Here is a 19,849-nt window from a genome sequence, read left to right as displayed (position 1 = left end):
TTCAGTAAGCGCTCTTTTTTAATGACTGCTTTTCAAAGAGCCACCTCGCTGTTGCTGAGATGTTGTACAAACCTTGAGTTGGGATTTTGCCTCTCTTTCCTGACCCTCACGAGAGCTTTTTGATCTGTGGACGTGGACCGTGGAAGTGCATGGGCCACCATTGGTACGCATGCTTCAGGGCCCAGGTGCTAACTAGAGCTGTGACCAGTGCACCTGGCCCATCCTGCCTGCGAGAGATCATTTGCAGCCCCTGCACTTGTGACAAAGAAACCAAATGGTAAAACCTGCCAAGACTGTTTGTAGTCATGTCAGGACCCAACAGGATCCAGTTCACCTCTCTCCCAGGCCCTCTGAATCTCACATTTTTAAAGAAATCTGGGCAAGAGGAGGTTGGGAGAGCAGAAGAGCATTGAGATCCTAAGCTGGCTGCAGCAACTGTTCTGTTGACCCAGAAAGTGAGCGCTGCCCAGAGTACTACCCAGAGCTGGTGAAGAGATCACAGGATGGAGTGGCAGGTCTTCAACCTGGAAACAAGGTTGGAAAGAATCATAGAAAAGACCATATACGAGACTTGATTATCATGGGGGATGAGCATGGTGAATCTCATTCTTCCACCAACTGATTTGGACTTGAAATATATGATGAGCTTCTTCAAATGGTGCTTCTCTGACCACAAAGTACGGAAGATTTTACATTAACCCGAGAACCCTGCAGTTACAACAAACATCAGAATCTGACAACAACTCCACTAAAGAAAAGAGGGGGAAAAAAATCACCAAAGAAGAAGAAGAAGCTGCAGGGAGTTCGTGAGAAGGGAAGAAAGAAAAAGGATGACACTTTCAACAGGGAGAAGAAATGAGCAACGCTCAGCTTTTCCCAAAGGAGCTTCACAGCTCTCAACGCTGGTAAGGAGAAGAAGAAGAAGAAGAAATGTTCTTGAGGCTCGAAGTGATAAAGAGATGTTAAAGAAATTTCAGAATGAGAAATCGGCCCAGGAAAAACAGGCCTGAGGATCATAAGCCTGTGAGAATGGGGTAGCATCCCTCGCTCTCAATCTTCTGCTCGCCTCCTGAGAGCAGTTTGCTCTAGGAGGTCACTGTTACTGTCTCTCTGACTGATTTGGACTTGAAGCAGCTGCTCAGCGAGTCTCCAGAAGGAAGCCCCTTCTGTGATATGGGTGATGAAAGAGATTCCCACAGGGTGGTATTGCACAGGGAATTCACAGTTTTCTTTTCTCCGCAAAGGCCTGCCAGTAGCTGTGGAGAAGTGCCTTGAGGAGTCGCTCCAGCCTGCCAGGACTGCTGAGGGACAGTGCAAAAGGAAGCTCTTCACCCAGGGTATCCATGAGATCCTCCTGGGCACGGAGGTAGAAACCTGGAAGCTGAAAAGCCAGATCGGTTCTGAGGAGCATGGCCGTGTGACTTCATCCCTGCTCTGCAGCAAGGACATCCTGGTCACACTTGCCCCAAAACTTCATCTCTGTGTGTTAGGGGCAGGGGGTGTATCTGAAGGCGCCCCTACAGAAACTTAAAGAAGCTATTGGCAGGGCAATGCCAGAGCAGATGGCCCAGTACCAGGATGAATTCCCGGTACACCACAAGCAAAGACTGCAGAGATGCTGGAAGAGGAAAAAGACAAGGAGCAGAGTGAACAGATTCGTTCTGGTGACGAAGAAGAAAAGGGGAGCAGAGCCCAGAATAAATGTCAATGGAATGCTGGAATCAAGAAGGTGCTCTTTCAGGTGGTAAAGATGGAACCAGAGGGCTATGGTCTGGAAAGGAATGAGAGCCAGTCTAGGGGGAATGCATGGAAGCTCTTCAAGATGCTGAAGCGCAAACTCTCTGGCCCTAAAGCTGGGTGCACACCAGGTCTCTGTGTAAGGAGAGCAGACCACACCATGGGTCCCTGACATCCCTTCTGACCGAGAAGAAAGTCATGGCTCAAGGCAAAACGACATTCTGCCAACTCTTCAGGACTGTCTTAGTAGTCTCCCCTTCTGGCTCTACCTCCCAACATGAGATTCCTTCTAGAGGCTCTCCTCTGGAAGAACAACGATCCAGAGCTCTCTTCCTCCCCAAAACTTTCTCCCATGTGTACAGCCTCCCTGCATGGGACAGTCTGTCAATGGACAGGTCCCAAGCCCACAGTGAACAAACCTCTGTTCCTCAGAACCTGGCCTTGGGGGTACAAATGGAGATTCTAGTGATGGGAGCCAAGGAGGCACAAAGGTACTGACCTTGTCCCTGAAACCCACCATGGTTAGCAGCCCGTGCTCCTCAGAAGGAACTTGCCTGGTCTCTGGGCTTCACAGTTGTGTTTGTTGTTGGACAGTTAATGGCGAGACCGATCTTGGGATGGAGAAAGTTCTGAATTTAGCATATGGGAGCATATGTGGTTCTGAATTCCAGCACTGTGGCAGATCAGTTGGTGCAGCTGTATTTTAAATCTGCCAAACACCTTGGCATTTGGTCAGAATACCTCATGGAGTCCCATAGGCCAAGGGCTCCTTCTGGCCACATGAGGATCCATGGGATGGTCATGGTGTCCATCTCATCCTTGGATGGTGTGTTCAACAGGACAGAAACCTGGACTAAAGCCACAAGTGAGAGAAGTAGCTTTGTCTCTGAAAATATATTCAGGGCACTTGATACATACTCATTATATGGGGCCAATTTCTCCTCTGAACATGACAATGAAGCTCTTTTAAAGACCTGTAGATCATCAATCTCGAGACAATTGTGATAAGCCTTTTAAAGGCACTTATGCTGGGTTCAGCTTTTACCATTACCACTAAATGCATTGGATAGAATAGGACTGTTCGTGGCATATCACATTATAGGAAGACATGACTCCAGTGCCTTTATAGTGGAGCAGAATTAGATAACTCACATCCTCCATTTCAGCCCTCTGAGTACTTTTCAAAGACCTTTTTAAAAAGACATGTCTGTTTCTGAGACAGAACCAGTTTTATTTAGTTGAGATTTTTACAGTTGAATTCTGTAAATTTGTGGCATCCTGACTTAAAGTTCATCTGAGCCCAGAAAACTATATTCCCAATCTAACCAGAGTTCCAGGGTTTTTTTTCCCCCAGAGTTTATACAGGTGGACCCCAGAGCTCCAAAGCCCTTGTTGGTCAAATCTTCATCTCTTTATGGGCAGAGGTCATGAGGGGTTCCAAGTCACAAACAGACATGCCAGTTTGTTTTATTCTTAGAAATCCTCTTAGGCAGGGCTATAGTAACAGGTCTCTATGAAGTCACCTGTCATATAGAAATAGGCCTTGAAGTCTTGGAGTTTTCCAAGCACTGGAGTATATATAAACATAAGGGTAACATGCATTAAGCTTGGAGGATGGATCAAGGACAGATAGATATTCCAGAGTTCCTGAGCCGCCAAGCTGTTCACTAAACTAATGACTGTTTCACAAAAGTCTTTAGAGTGCTTACTTGTACCTGTGAAATGTATATCACAAGGTGTATTTGAACTGGCTGCTCTAGCTAAATGAATTCAAATACATCAAGTGTAAACAGAATCCGGGTGAATTTTATGGTTATGTAATTTATGCAAAATCCACAATGTGGCAGCCTCTATAGAACAAATGACTCATTTTCTTCCACAAATAAATTAAAGGGGGGAAAAAAGAGGGAAAGGAAACCTCTAAGCTAAAGGAAACTTAAGATACATATCAACTGAGCACAATGTGTGAAGCTTGTTAGGATACTGATTTGTAGAAATCAACTGTTTTGGTTTTTTTTTTAATGAGACAATGGGAAAAATTAGAACATTTATTGGAGATTTGATGAAAAGAGGAATTGTTTTAATTTTTTAGGTGTGATAATGGTATTGTGGTTGGGAAGGAGGGAGGGAGGGAGGGAGGGAGGAAGGAAGGAAGGAAAGAAGGATGGATTTGGCTGGCTTTTATTGCCAGTTCCTGGGAGGTAACCTCTAAACCCTTAACGTTTCCTAAGGGACAGGAGTGGAGTGTCTTCGTTACTCATGGTGGGTCCTTTAGACCCAGCCTGATAGTGTACGTCAAAGAGATGACTCAGGGTAAGGGCTGGCCACACCAGAAAGACCAACCCCGTGATTAGACGGTTGGGGCTGTGAGCCTCAGGGTATCAGCCTGACCTCTGGGAGCAGAAGGGGGCCGGAGATCGAGTTCAGCTACATGGGTGATGATCCAATCAATCATGCCTACATAATGAAACCCCAATAAAAGTCTGGACATCAAAGTTTGGGTGAACTTCCTGGGGTGGCAATACTCCATGCACATATTGCCACATAGCAATGCCGGGAAAGTAATGCATCCCTGGGGACATGGGAGCTGTATATTTGGAACCCTCCCAATCCAAGATTCTGCCCTATGTGTATCTTCTAATTTGCACCCTTTGCCTGTAATAAAAGTGAATGTGAATATAATAGGTTTCTGTGAGTTCTGTGTGTCCCTCTAGCAAATTATCAAACCTGTGGGGTTTGGGGAAACCACTGAACTTGCAGTTGGTGTCAGAAGTCTTGGGCAGACTTGGCAGTCTGGAGGATGGTGCCCTTAACCTCAAGTTTTGCTAGTTCCAGTTAGAAAGAAAAGAAGTCCTTGTCTTTAAAGATACATATGGAAAGATTTACAGATGAACTAGTATGTCATGGATTTGCTGAAAAATAATCTGGGGGAGTGGGGAGAAGGAAGTCGAGAGCTAGGTGGAACAAGATTAGCCATGTGGAATCGCAGAAACTGGTTACTGGGAACATCAGGGTTCATGAAATTATTTTCTCTTCTTTTGTATATGTTTATATGAATATAATAAAGTAGTGATCCACATGGAAAAAATATGAATCATTACTTTATATGATGTGGCAGGCAGAATTCTAAGATGGCCTCCAAGATTACAGGCCCATGGTACACACACACCTTTTCCTAGTTATTTATTCAAACACAAATTGAGGTAGTGCTGTTTAGGGGTTTTGCAGATGTAACTAAGATCCCAAATCAGTTGACCTTAAGATAGATTGGGAATTCCCTGGCGGTCCAGTGGTTAGGACTCAGCGCTCTCACTGCCGGGGCCCAGAGTTTGATCCCTGGTTGGGGAACTCAGATCCCGCAAGCTGTGCTGTGCGGCCAAAAAAAAAAAAAAAAAGATAAGAGAAATTATCCTGGGTGGGCCTGACTTAATCAGGTGAGACCTTAAAACCGGTAGGACTCGTCCTGAAGAAGAAATTCTCAGTCAGAAAGATTTGAAGCATGAGAGAGATTCCACACAAGGGAGATTCTTTGAAGATGGCTTTGAGAGGAGCTGAGAGCAGCCTCTGGCTAACAGCCAGCAAGGAAATGGAGACCTCAGTCCTACAGCTGCAAGGGACAAAATTCTGCCACAACCATGTTAGCTTTCAAGAAGACTCCAAGTTCCAGCTGAGCACACAGACAGTCAACAACTAGATTTCAACCTTATAAGATTCTCAGTAGAGAAGTCAGCTGTTTTCTACCAGACTTTTGTCCTACAGAAGTGTGAGCTGATAAATCTGTGCTGTCGTAAGCTGCTATGTTTGTAGTAATTTGTTACAGGGCAGTAGAGAACTAAAACACACAATCCAAAAAATAAATTCCAGTTGTGAAAAATAAGACTTTACAAATTTTTGAACAAAATTTAGAAAAATACATTTGTGGTCACAGTACAGGGAAGGATTTCTTAACATACAAAAGGCAAGATTAATAAATTCAACTATATTAAAATGACATACTTCTGAACTATAAAATGTACCAAAAGATAAAGTGAAAAGAAAATCCATGAGGGACTTCCCTGGTGGTCCAGTGGATAAGACTCTGCACTCCCAATGCAGGGGGCCCTGGTTTGATTCTTGGTCGGGGAACTAGATCCCACATGCATGCCACAACTAAGAGTTCACATGCTGCAACTAAAGATCCCGTGTGCCGCAACTAAGACCCAGAGCACCCAAATGAATAAATAAATATTAAAAAAAAAATCCATGGACTAGATGCTATTTTCAAGACATAAAATTACAAAGCGTATTTTTAAAAGAAGCTCCTACAGGGAAAAACAAGAAACAAGCCAGCAGCATATGGATTCGTAACTCACAGAAGAGGAAGCTTAAAAACCAGTAAATATGTGAAAAGATGTCCAATATGGCTATTCATCAGAGACATACAAACAGTAATGAAATGCAATTTTACCTCCAGTGGACCAACAAAAGGTAAAAATCCAGATAATACTGAGTTCTGGTGAGGATGTAGGGTAACAGAAGCTCTCATGTCCTGCTGATGAGGGTGTAAATTGGCACTAGCATTGCGGAGAGCAATGTAATAATATCTAGTAAAATTAAAGATGTATATACCCTTTGACCCAGCAATTCTACTTATGGGAATATATTCTAGAGAAAATCTTCTACATAGGCTCAAGGAAGCAGCTACAAGTATTCCACCATTATTTGTAATATTGAAAAAGTGCAGACAACCTAAGTGTCCATTGACACGAGAATGAAGTTAATTAAGTTTTCATTTCTTTGCATCCTCAGTATTCTCCTTTAATCTTGACTGGCAACCCATCTGCTAATCTGCGAGAGAACCACACCAGTTGAAAATGAACTGCTTATTTCACCGGTTCTAAGAGTTACCCATGATTCTCTCAATTGTTGTCATTCACAGAAAAAATGTTTTCACTGACTGTGATCTTCAAGGAAGGCCTCTGAGCCAAGAGGGATCAAAAGTGCCCAATATATCTGGAAATGCACTTCCACCCGAGGATGAAATGACTTTCTAAACTGAGCTGGAAACTGCTGAGCTGAAAAAGAATATGGATAATCCAAGTGAGGCAAATGAATGCTTCTATGCTACTGAAAAAAGATTCTTTTGAAAGGCGCCCGCAAATCACACGAGAATTAATTTCATTTAATGAAGTTGAGCGTAAGCAAAGCTTAGTGTCTAAAAGTCAATCTGTGGATCTTCCAAACATACTAGCACAAGATAATCATGTCCTGCTGTTTAGAACACATCAGATTTTTAAATTACCTCCGAAGTCTCCATCTTTATTTTATTTATACCTTCCTATCTCATCTGGGAAAAGTCTGAATAAGATACTGGATAGTAAATGTACTCAAGAAGTACTTATGTTTGGATTTAACAAAATAACGAAAATGGAGAAAGGACTTTTTTGTCTTTTACCTGTCCATGACAAACATTCACTTTTAAAGCATGTTTAATGTCCATTCCAGACCCAATTTATATTTCTTTATTTATATTGGATGTTTATCAGGGAGTATACATTGGAAGCAGATATACACTGTATTATTTATAATTGTATTTATTGAATACATCTAACACTTTCCATTGCAATAACTGACTAAACCAAACTAGCCAAGATACATTTTTTTCATTTTTGCTGATAAATAGTTATAATGGAGTGATATTTTAAAATTCAGATAATATATTTTCCTAAAATATTCCAATTGCAGAGTTATGTATGAGATGCTACAAAATAGATGTGAGTTTGATTAACAGTTTTATGAATAATCATATCACATAAGTACCCAGATTTATCACTTTAAAATAAATGAAAATTCTTTGTGGCAGAAGGTTTGTATGAATATCAAAGTGTTGATTTTTGTTCTCATTTGCTCAGTTTGAACCATGCCACATTGTGACTTGCAAAGCCATTTTCTCTTTGTGCTAATTATCCAAAAGTGAGTTCAAAGTGCTTTTCCATTTACCTAAGTGTGCAAAATCAAAAACCTAATTGCGAAGTCAAAGTGTTAAGCAAAGGCTCTAGATTTCTTCAGGTCCAACCCTAATGACTCTTAACATGATGACTATTTTATCAGGCCAAGGAAGGCTCTACTGCTTAAAGCAATTACTAAGCTCAAGGCAAAAGAATGTCTCATTATAATAAACTGATGAGAGACTAAAATAATAAATAAGACCCTGTCTTAGTCTGTTCGGCTGCTATCACAGAATAACATAGACTGTGTGGCTTATAAACAACAGAAATTGATTCTTCACAGTTCTGGAGGCTGGAAAGTCCAAGATCAAGGCACCAGCAGATTCAGCATCTGATAAGAACCCGCTTCCTGATTTATAGGCAGCCATCTTCTCGCTGTGTCCTCACTTGGTGAAAGGGTCCAGGAAGCTCCCTGGGGTCTCTTTATAAGGGCACTAATCCCATTCATGAGGGCTTCACCCTCATGATCTAATCACCTCCCAAAGGTCCCACCTCTTAATACCATCACCTTGGGGGTTAGGTTTCAACATACGAATTTGGAGAGGACACAAACATTCAATCTATAGCAGGCCCTTTATATGATATTCAGGGGGAAATGGGCAATATCATACCCTAAGAAGTCGTTACAAGAACGACTTGTAATAGGAGGGGCTGCCCATGGTAGTCATCTTGAGCATGGTAGTCATCCGATGAGCCTGAGCTCTCCTTTTGCTATCATGTGGCCAAGGTGTTGGTTGTCACCTCCTTTCTGGCAGCCTCCACATGGGGTCCACACCAATTTCTGTTCTCCTGAGATAATTCAGTTGGGCCAAAGCATTCAGAAGTGACTTGGATTTTCTGAGGTAGATGTAGGAAGGGACGGCATCATGCCCAGCAGAGCAAATTCAATCCATCTTGCTATTTCTCGCCTCCATGCCCCATTAGTTCATCTTGCCACAAGATCGCCCCTTCCTGATCTCCCGCAGCAGGGCTCTGCCACCTCTCTTCTTCTGCTTCTCCAGGTTTCTGCTTCTGTCCTTACTATCTCAGCTGATTCTTTTTCTTTTTTTTCTTCCAGTTTTATTGAGATATAATTGACATACAGCACTGTATAAGTTTAAGGTGACAGCATAATGATTTGACTTACATACATCATGAAATGATTATCACAGTGCATTTAGTGAATATACATCATCCCATATAGACACAAAAAGAAAGAGAAAATTGTTTTCAGCTGATTCTTACTAAAGCAGTTTACCCCTCTCATAAGTCCAAACTTGTCCCCCATCGTCTATTCAGCAAACAAAGGGTCCTCCATTTATGGGATCCCCCCTCCTTGGGGTCCAGAGAGGGATTTCAATTAACAAAGACTACAAAAATGTTTCATGTTCTCTCATATCTATCTACCTGCCTTGGTTGCCTCACAGGATTCAGAGATAATACAAGTGAAAAAAATTTTTTAGCCATAACATGCTACATACTTTTTCTCAGTGATTCTTTATTCTAACCTTCACATTTTACAGATGATACAACTGAAGCCCAGGGAGGTTAAATAACTTGCCCAAACAATCAGTGGTAAAGATTGACTTTAAACCGGGTCTCTAGCCTGCTGCCCTATCATTCCTTCCATTAATCTGAACTGCCTAGGGTAATTTGTTGATTTCTGGAGCTCTGCTTTCCCACACTCCATTAATTTGGGATTAAATGTGATCATTTTCTTGGGGGTCTCCACCACACTTATGCACATACATATGATCATTCACACAGACCCTGTGGTTGAGGAAATGGATGGGAAGGCTATTCACTCTTTTACTAATTCATTTGTTCCACAGATATTTATTGAGCACCTACTAGGTTCCAGGTGCTGCTCTAAATTCTGAGGATATAGCAGTAAACAAAATAGACAGAAAACCCATGTCCTCATGGACTTTGCATTCTAGTGGGAAAAAGATATGATAAGCAAATGCATAAAGTATTTAGCATGGTGAAAAATGCTGTGAAGAAAATAAACCAGGGAAGGGGGATAGGGACTGGCACAGGGGAGAGGGAGGAGGTTGGAATTTTAAACAGGGTGGTCAGAAAAGTCTTCCCTGGGACTTCCCTGGCGGTCCAGTGTTTAAGACTCAGCGCTTCCACTGCACAGGGTGCGGGTTCGATCCCTGGTCAGGGAGCTAAGATCCCACATGCCACATGGCGCAGCCAAAAAAGTAAATAAATAAAACAAAACAAAAACACAAAAGTCCTCCCTGAGGGGATGACATTTGAGCAAAGAGCTGAAGGAGATGAAGTGTCAAACCATGTAGCTTTTGGGAGAAGAGCATTCCCAACAGAAGAAACAGCCTGTGCAAAGGCCCTGCATGAGAAGCAGGCCTGGCACACTGAAGGAGCAGCTAGGAGTCAGTGTGGCGAGAACAGAATGAACAAGGGGAAAATCAGCAGAGGAGGGCAGAGAGGTGACAGGGGTATCAGTGCAGAGGCCCTTATGGGTCATGGTAAGGACTTTGACTCTAAATCTGAATGGCAGGGCAGCCAATGGACAGGTTTGAGCTGAGAAATGACTTCTGCACCCACATCATTCCTGCTGCCTTCTCCCTCCAACACCACCCACCCAAAGTTTCAGGATAAAGGGGTCAAGTCATCTAGGTCCAGGTGGGAAGTTCAGGCATCACATCTTCTTTCACTGGGATATCTGCTCTTTAAAACTGTTATCTTGAGGCTTCCCTGGTGGCGCAGTGGTTGGAAGTACGCCTGCCGATGCAGGGGACACGGGTTCGTGCCCCGGTCCGGGAAGATCCCACATGCCGCGGAGCGGCTGGGCCCGTGAGCCATGGCCACTGAGCCTGCGCGTCCGGAGCCTGTGCTCCGCGACGGGAGAGGCCACAACAGTGAGAGGCCGGCGTACCGCAAAAAACAAAAAACAAAAAAACCCACTGTCAGCTTGGCAGGAAAAAAAGAGTTAATTAGAGAATTTTTGAGAATCTGGGGAAGTGTTTTCCAAGACCTCTGTGGGTTGCCTAAAGTCTCTTTGCAGAAGAAGAGGTTAAAAAACTAGGAAATAGGTTAGGAGAGGCAGCTGACAAAGCATTGAGGAAGTTAAGAAATGGGGGCTATTGCAGAGGGAGAGGGCAGAAGTGGGGCTAGAACACAAGTAGAGACTCCTTACCCAGCACTTCCTGTGCCATTGTTTACAGTTTATATAGCAGTAAACAAAATAGACAGAAAACCCAAAATAGATAAGTGGGGCTACATCAAACTAAAAAGCTTCCGCACAGCAAAGAAAACCATCAGCAAAATGAACGGCAACCTATGGAATGGGAGAAGATATTTGCAAATCATATATCTGATAAGAGGTTAATATCCAAAATATATAAAAATGCAAACAACTCAATAGCAAAAAGAAAACAAATTATTTGAAAATGGGCAGAGGAAGTGAACAGATATTTTTCCAAAGAAAATATGCAAATGGAAAACAGGTACATGAACAGGTGCTCACCGTCACTAACAATTAGGGAAATGCAAATCAAAACCACGAGACTATCACCTAACACCTGTTAGAATGGCTGTCATCAAAAAGACAAGAAGTAATTATTAGCAAGAATGTGGAGAAAAGACAACCCTGGTCCACTGTTGGTAGGAATGTAAATTGGTACAGCCATTATGTAAAACAGTATGATGTTCCTCAAAAAATTTAAAAACTGCCATATTCATTGCAGCATTATTTACAGTAGCCAAGACATGGAAACAACCTAAGTGTCTGTGAACAGATAAAGAAAATGCGGTATATATACACAATGGAATATTATTAAGCCATTAAAAAGAAGGAAATCCTGCCATTTGTGACAATGTGGGTGGACCTTGAAGACATTATGCTAAATGAAATAAGTCAGACAAAGAAAGATGAATGCAGTACTGCATGATCTCACATGTGGAATCTAAAAAAATCAAACTCATAGAAACAGAGATCAGATTTGGTGGTTGCCAGAGGCCTGGGGATTGGGGGCAGGGGAAATGGGTGAAGGTGGGCAAAAGGTTCAGACTTCTAGTTGTAAGATAAATAAGATCTGGGAACATAATGTACCATATGGTGACTATAGTTAACAATACTATATTGTATATTTGAAAGCTAAGAGAGTAAATCTTAAAAGTTCTCATCATAAGAAAAAAACATAACTATGTGCAGTGATAGATGTTAACTTATTGTGGTGATCATTTCACACCATATACAAATATCAAATCGTTATATTGTATACCTTAAACTAATACAAAGTTATATGTCAATTATATCTCAATAAAACTGGAAAAAGTAAATTAAAATTTTCAACTTATATATAAAAAAAAAAACCATGCCCTTATGGACTTTGCATTCTAGTGGGGGAAAGATATGCTAAACAAATATGTTAAATATTTAGCAAGCCTGCAAGACACAAAGTTTCTAAAAAGGAAAATGGAGGCAGCCCTCCTCAGGAGGAAACCTCTGTGGTCCGTGGGCAGGACTTAGTGAGACAGGAATGAGCCCTGAGCGCCTCTCCTGATGGAATCTGGTAGTGGGTTCCCTCCAGGGGAGGAGCCACCCTGGCTGGTCCAGTGTAGCCTCAGTCTAGACACAGTTGATGTTGGAGCCTGGGGCTTGGCCCCTCCTTCCCAAGTATCCTTCCTAAAAGGTTCAGCTTCTAGAAATCCTTCTTACTCTAAGGCCCTGGTCTCCCACACACTGCCTTATTTTCTTCCCAAGTCCTGGAAGTCAGAAAACAACAGAGCAGGGCTTCCCTGGTGGCGCAGTGGTTAAGAATCCACCTGCCAATGCAGGGGACACAGGTTTGAGCCCTGATCCGGGAAGATCCCACATGCCGCGGAGCAACTAAGCCTGTGTGCCACAACTACTGAGCCTGCGTGCCACAACTACTGAAGCCCACGTGCCTAGAGCCTGTGCTCCACAAGAAGAGAAACCACCGCAATGAGAAGCCTGCGCACCACAACAAAGAGTAGACCCTGCTCACCACAACTAGAGAAAGCCTGCACGCAGCAACGAAGACCCAACACAGCCAAAAAACAAACAAACAAATAAATAAGTAAAATAAATCTATAAAAAAAAAAGAAAGAAAAGAGAGCAGAGGGAGAAACTGTTACCTGGGGCCTGAGAAGCTGAATTTTTGGCCTTTAGTAAACTTGCTCCCTCCTCCCAGTGGGCCAGAGCTCCTTGACATGGCTGTCCCTGTGTATTTTCCCTCTACTAGCCATTCTGAGGCTTTTCCATATTTTACTTTTTGGAAGAGTGCAGTAAAAATATTACCAGTTGATGGCATTTTTCTGACAGTTCGTCATCAGCCATTATTGTACATTTAGTTACAACTCAGTGAAAGCCTGCTGTGTACATGTCAAGAGCTGCATTAAGTGATCTACATAAATTTCTCAAGAACTACAAAGGGTCTGAGGTTTTACCCTTCTTGCAAGCTAAGAAGCTGGGCTGCCACAGTTTCATGGATGCTGCAGAAGACAAAGGATTAGGGACAGAGCATAGTTTATTACTCACAGTAGAGGCAGTATCCAAAGTATCATCATTTGCCCTGTTTCCCAAGCTCCAGTTCCCCAAAGGTAATGCAGTGAAGGCCAGGTGAAACCTGCACACATAGTGGGTTGTATTCCAGGAGAGGAACCCCAGCTTAAGGAACCCAAATCTTTTATAATGGGCAGTAAGTCTGCCTGACTCTTGCCCCAGAAGGAGACGTTGTCTATATTATACATGACAGCAAAAAGTCTGCCCTCTGCTCCAGGGAGAGACACTATCTCCAGCTTTCATGGCTGTTTGGCAGACAAACATCCTTGAAAACATGGTCTGGAACAAAAGCTCTCTTTTTATGAGCAGTGCCTCTGCTTACCAACCTGGCAGATATGCAAGAGACCTATGGAGATTTGTCTTCCAACAATGTTATCCCGTTTAAGCTGACACAGGCATGGTTTTCCCCATTTTTCAGATGAGGAAAATGAGGCAGAGAAGCTAACTTGTCCAGGATTCCACAATACAGGAGGCAAGGTCTGTGTGAGCCCAAAGCCTGGGCCACGTCCTTGGTTATGTAGAGGAGATAATGGTCGGGCACCCACTGTGTCAGACACAGAGGACGCAGAGACTGAAGGGCACAGCCCAGCCTCTGAAGGACTTACAACTAGGGAGACAGAACATACCCACCATACCCCTGAGGAGTGCGGGGGAAGCTGGGTGGGAGTCCAGGGTCACCTCTAACCACCTACAGCATGGATGGTCTTTTCCCACTTTTCTCTCTCTCTCCTTCCCTCTCTCTCCTTCTCTCTCTCTCTCTCTCTCTCTCTCTCTCTCTCTCTCTCACACACACACACACACACACACGTGCAAGAACAACTTGCTAACATATTTGTTATAAGTTGTTCTCTCTTTGGTGCTTGCTATTGCTTATCTGCTAGAAGCCAACAAAATAAATAATGCATAAATCATATATCGAGGCAAAACAATTGTCTTTTCGCAGAGACATGTTTGTTCCTGGCTGTGATTTTCTTAATATTACATACTTAAAATATAGTCTTATTTTTGAGAACTGTAATCATTCCAGGTTGCTGTGAGGTAATTAAGTATCCCAATATTTTGTGTCTTTCCATAAAGAGCACCCTAATCCTAGGGGCTTCCCCACTTCAGCCGGTCACAGAATTTCCGATAGGTGCTCAGGGTGGAATGTGGCTTGTTGGGTTTTAAAAGACAAGAATTAAGACAGTTTGGCCGAGGCAGAGAGGCCATAGAGAGGGAAAGACAGTGACTAGCCGGACAGGTATGAAATCAGGAGCTGGTCCCAGGAGAACTTAAATGCCAGGATGGATTTTGCTCTGAGCAAACAATCCCTGAAAGTTTTTGAGCTGAGGCTGACTTGATAAAAAGCAATGTGTTAGGAAGCTGCTAGAATCACCCAGGGATCTTTTAAAAAATATTGATGCCCTGGTCCCACCCCAGACCAATTAAATAAAAATCTCTGGAAGTGAGGCCCAGGAACTAATACTTTTTCAAAGCTCGCCAGGAGAATGCCAGCTAACAGGTATGGGATTTCTTTGAGGGTGATGAAAGTATTCTGGAATTAGATAGTGCTAATGGTTGCACAATTTTGTGAATATGCTAAAAACCACTGACCTGTACACCTTGAAAGGGTGAATTTTATGCATGTGAAAGAAGGAAGGGAGAAAGGAAGGAAGGAAGGGAGGAAGGAAGGAAGGAAGGGAGAGAGAGAGGGAGGGAGGGAGGAAGGGAGGGAAGGAGGGAGGAGAGAAAGAAAAAGAAAGAAAGAAAGAAAGGAGGAAGGAAGGGGAAAGAAAGAAAAAAGAGAAGGAAGGAAAGAAAGAGGGTGGAAGGGAGGGAGAAAGAAAGGAAGGAAGGGAGCGTGGAGGGATGGAGAGGGGATAAAAAGGAAGGAAAGGAGAGGAATAAAGAGAGAGAAAGAAAGAAAGCTCCCCAGCAGGTCCCAATGTACAGATAGACTGGAGAGCCACTACTCTAGAGAAAAGGAGACTTTTCTGCTATGATCCAGACCCAAAGTGTGGGGTGTGGCAGTGGGACAAGTCCCAGTGGAAAGGTCAGCTGTGAGGAACAGTAGAGAAGAAAACAGACCAGCAGTCCAATATTAATAGCTGATTGGTTGCAAAAGGTGAGGAAAAGAAAGTAAAGACTTCAGCCAATGTTTTGAGCCTCAGTGACTGAAGAAACACAGATTTGGTAGGAAAAAGGGGACACAACTGGAGGTGAGTTCCATTTGGGCATGTTGAATTCAAGATGTTGCAAAGAATTTCAGATGTTCAGCAAGCAACTGGAGGTTGAAGTAAAAGCCATACCCTATGACCACGAGATGGGGAGCACAATATACAGCAGTGAGGACTGGATGACTCCTCAGAGGCCATTTCTTATCCAGTCTGCTACTTATGGCTGTGTGAGTTTAAACAAGCCACTTAACCTCTCTGAGTCTGTTTGCATATATGTGAAATGTGGTTAATAATACCTGCCCTGCCTACCTCACAAAGCTGTTGTATGAACAAAATGAACATGAAAGAGCTTTGAAAACTATAAAGTGTCACGTGACTGAAAGGTGTAAGATATATATAGTCAAATGATTTTGAACAAAGGCACAAAAACAATCCAATGGAGAAAAAAGCCCTGTCAGTAAATGGTGGTGGAGTAACTGGATATCTATATGGAAAAAAATTAACCTTGATCCCCTACCTCACACTATACAAATGTCAGATGTGGGCTTTTTCACATGTTAACACTTGTGGAAACATAAAGTATTCTTCAGTAAATGAAATAAATAATTCACCATTAAATATTATTCATGTGATTTGATTTTGCCAAGTCAGCTGTAAATCATTGGATCCATAAATCTCTGCAATTACCACCCTTCTCTATTATAAAGAGGGTCACTCAAATGATGCCTTACATTGCTGCCAAGGACCTTAAACACCTATTTCTTTACTTGACTTATTAGGCTAACCATGTATAAAATAGCAGATCAAAAAGCTCTTTCTTATCAAGCAGATAAGATTTGCTTTCTTTACCTTAGCTAGGTGGAGGAAAGGTGAGGGGAGGAGAAATTTTCCTACAGATGGAGCCATTAAAGTGAATTACGTTAACTCTGAGTTAAAATCTTGATTGAACCAGAAGGGAAAAATCTGTTGGTAGCTTGGGTCCAGTTGATACTGTTCTGAAACCCAGCTTGGAAGTGCACTCACATTTTGAGGTGGAGGGTAGCCTTCGGTCCCTGTCAGGGCCATAGCTTCTTATCAGGAACAAAAGTATAGGGCCCCTTCTTTCCCTAGTACTTCTTCAAGATGACATCCAGGCCTCTAGGTGGGCTTCCAAGACTGCACCTGTCCGCCCTAGAGAGTTATGGAAATTCCCCACATATCACGAACTGCTGAGAATGGATAATCTGAGTCATGGCTTTTGCCATTCTCTTCACTTCTGGATAAGAGTCCTCTCTCAGAGAGGGAAAGGCAGGAGGAGAGGCAGAAAAAGGCAGGAAAACTCAACTCAACAAGGCACTTGTTAGACTATTTCAGTGAAAGTGAATTTGTAGCCAATGGAAAATATTAAAAACTTGCATGATGTAAGAGTTTCGCTGTTGTGTTCTCATATCCCTACTGCATAGGCATTAGGGAGTCAGTCTCACAAAATTTGATCTTTACTTATTAAAAGAGTTTCCTAGGGCTGCCAGAGCAAAGTACCACAAACCGGGTGGCTTAAAACAACAGAAATTTATTGTCTCACAGTTCTGGAGGTTAGAAGTCTGAAATTTAGGTGTTGGTAGGACCATGTTCTTTCTAGAACCTGCAGGTGAATCCTTCCCTGCTTCTTCCTAGCTTCTGCTGGTTTGCCAGCAATCTCTCGTGTTCCTTGACTTGCAGCAGCTGCATTACTCCAATCTCTGCTTTTGTCATCACGTGGCATTCTCCCTGTGTTTCTCAGTCTTCGCATGGCCGTCTTCACATAAGGACATCACTCATATTGGATCAGGGGTCCGCACTACTCAAGGATGATTACATCTTCCTCATATTAACTAATTACATCTACAACAACCTTATTTCCAAATAAGGTCACATTCTAAGGTACTGGGGGTTAGGGCTTCCAAGATATGTTTTTTCTTGGCTGTGAGGGGAGGGAGGAAGGAGGATACAATTCAATCCATAACACTGTCAAAGGACATCAGCTCATACCAGAAATCGCACATAGGATCCAAAATACATTTTTCTACCTGGAAGGAAAAACCAAAACTCAAAAACAAAAAAATCATAAACTGTCGTAAGATGCAGAATTTTGAAAAGTTAAGGTTTTACAGAAAGAATTTAAAGGCAACTTGAATATTCCATTCAGGTTGATAGCATGGAACATATCAGAAAGCAAGATTAAAAAGCTGACAAAATGACATCAAAAATTAAAGGTAGTATATTATAGTAAAATAGAAAATGAAGCAATAGGTCGTATAGTCTAGTGTCAAATCATCTTCTGGTTTCAAGCAGTTTACCGTGTCAGCGATGCCATAATCTAAACCATTTACTTCATTTATGGTGAGAACAGCATCTAAGCACTTCCTTCCTAAAGCCAATCACAGAATCCTAACATTGTTGTATGTCCACATAATCTGATTCAACATGAAATAATTTGTTTATTTAGTCAGTGCTGCACTTAGCTGCCATAACTAGAAAAGAACAGATGTTGTGAGAGGAGGTCTATTTATTTAGGATTTTCACAAATGTGAAAATTTAATCCTCAACCTACGAAATGTACCCTGATTAAATTCTTCATGGACCGTGTAAGTAAGACCAAACTGTATCTCATATCAAACACTATGTGTGTGATTGAATTTTGGTCAACCTCATCGTAATACAAACCAAGAGTTGGCAAGCTTTATTCGTAAAGGGCCAGATAGCAAATGTTTTAGGCTTTGTGAGCCATATGGTCTCTGTGGCAACTCTTCAGCTCTGCTCTTGTTGCACAAAAGCAGCCACAGACAATACGTAAACAAATGGACAGCGTGGCTGTGTTCCAATAAAACTTTATTTAGAAAAACAGACAGCAGGACAGAGGGCAGACCGTGTGAAGACACAGGTAGAAGACAGTCATCTACGAACCAGGGAGAGAGGTCTCAGAGGGAACCAACCCTGCTGATGCCTTACTTTTGGACTTCTAGCCTCTAGAACTGTGAGAAAATACATTTCTGTTGTTTAAAAAAAACACAGATATCAGCCGAGATTTGGTCCATGGTTGTAATTTACTGACCCCTAGATTAAACATACTAAAAGGCAGCTTGTTCTGTAAACTAAACTTGTAAGGTGTTCTTTATGACATGAAAAAGTCCTTTTTTTCCCCTGTTCCCCTGCCCCGCACACTTTTGTTTTTGAAATTGAATTTAGAATATTGGATTTGCTTTAAACAAGGTAAACACATACTGAATGTGATTTCCACTAGAAGGAATCTTGAGCAGTGATTTTGCTTAGTCTCCTAACATCAAATAAACCTATGTCTAAATTGCCTCAGAAAGATGAGAATTTGACGATCCACTAAGAGCTGCAAGAAAGAGAGATCCATAATTGCCTTATAGTCCATGCTCTACTCAAAATAAAATCGTTTTTCCTAATAGCTAATCCCATTCTCTTCCGGCTACTTAAACCCATTTCTTCTAGAGAGAGAGTGGGCATCCAGCTTGTCACTTCCTTCAGTATCGCCCACCTCAGGCCAATAATTTATTCATAAAGTCCGCCAAAGATAATCAAGGATCATTTGGCTGTAAGGTAGCTTGTCCTCTTGGGCAGTTCTTAAAGCCACAAGCACGTTCATAGAGGCAGTGATGTCTTAGCACAGCATTTGTAATCTTTTATGCGTCTTTTTTTTTTTAATTGGGGTATGGTTGCTTTACAATGTCATGTTAGTTTCTGCTGTACAATGAAGTGAATCAGCTATATGTATATATATATCCGCTCCCTCTTGGACCGCCTCTTTTAGCAAGCCTTTATTGCCATCCCCATCCCCTCCCTGCAACACTCCAAGCAGGTACAGTAAGTATTAAAGAAATTAAATGGTCATTGGACTGGTTAAAATATGGTTTTTAAATATCCATTATTTAGTCATTTAGCACATTTGGCTTCCTCTGTAAAACTCATGCGTGAGCCTTGAGAATAGAGCTGACCTGTGAGAGAGAACTAGAGAAATCCACATGGGAAATGTACAGACTGCCTGCAGGAGGAATCTGACAGGCTTGTCACATCTGGGACTCCTCTAACCTGGCCGATGTGGTTTTACTGTGAAAATTCAGGGCCCCTCACTGCATGGCACCTTCCAAGGCCCCAGGGAGGAGTCCTAGCTACGTGCTCACACAGTCAGATGTTTCTGTAAAATATGCAAAAGTCAGTGTCTTAGTTCGGGCTGCTATAACAAAGTACCATGGACTGGGTGGCTTAGACAACAAACATTTCTTTCTCACAGTTCTGGAGGCAAGATCAAGGTGCAGGCAGATCCGGTGTGTGGTGACAGCCCACTTCCTGGTTGGCTGTTTTCTTGCTGTATCCTCATCCGGCAAAGGGCAACGGGAGGGAAAGCAAGCTCTCTTGTGTTTTTTTATAAGGGTACTAACCTCATTCGTGAGGGC

At 42.4% G+C, this 19,849-nt stretch overlaps 1 pseudogene; it reads left to right on the top strand.

The window, feature by feature from the left end:
• The first annotated feature begins 305 nt into the window (after window positions 1-305).
• LOC149744336 (ubinuclein-1 pseudogene) lies at window positions 306-2,235 on the top strand (annotated as a pseudogene).
• The last annotated feature ends 17,614 nt before the right edge of the window (window positions 2,236-19,849 follow it).

Source organism: Delphinapterus leucas, chromosome X, assembly GCF_059928025.1.
Source record: "Delphinapterus leucas isolate spDelLeu-1000000601 "Yukka" chromosome X, BTC_Dleu_Yukka2, whole genome shotgun sequence".
Taxonomy (NCBI): Eukaryota; Metazoa; Chordata; class Mammalia; order Artiodactyla; family Monodontidae; genus Delphinapterus; species Delphinapterus leucas.
This window is presented reverse-complemented; position numbering and strand designations above follow the sequence as displayed.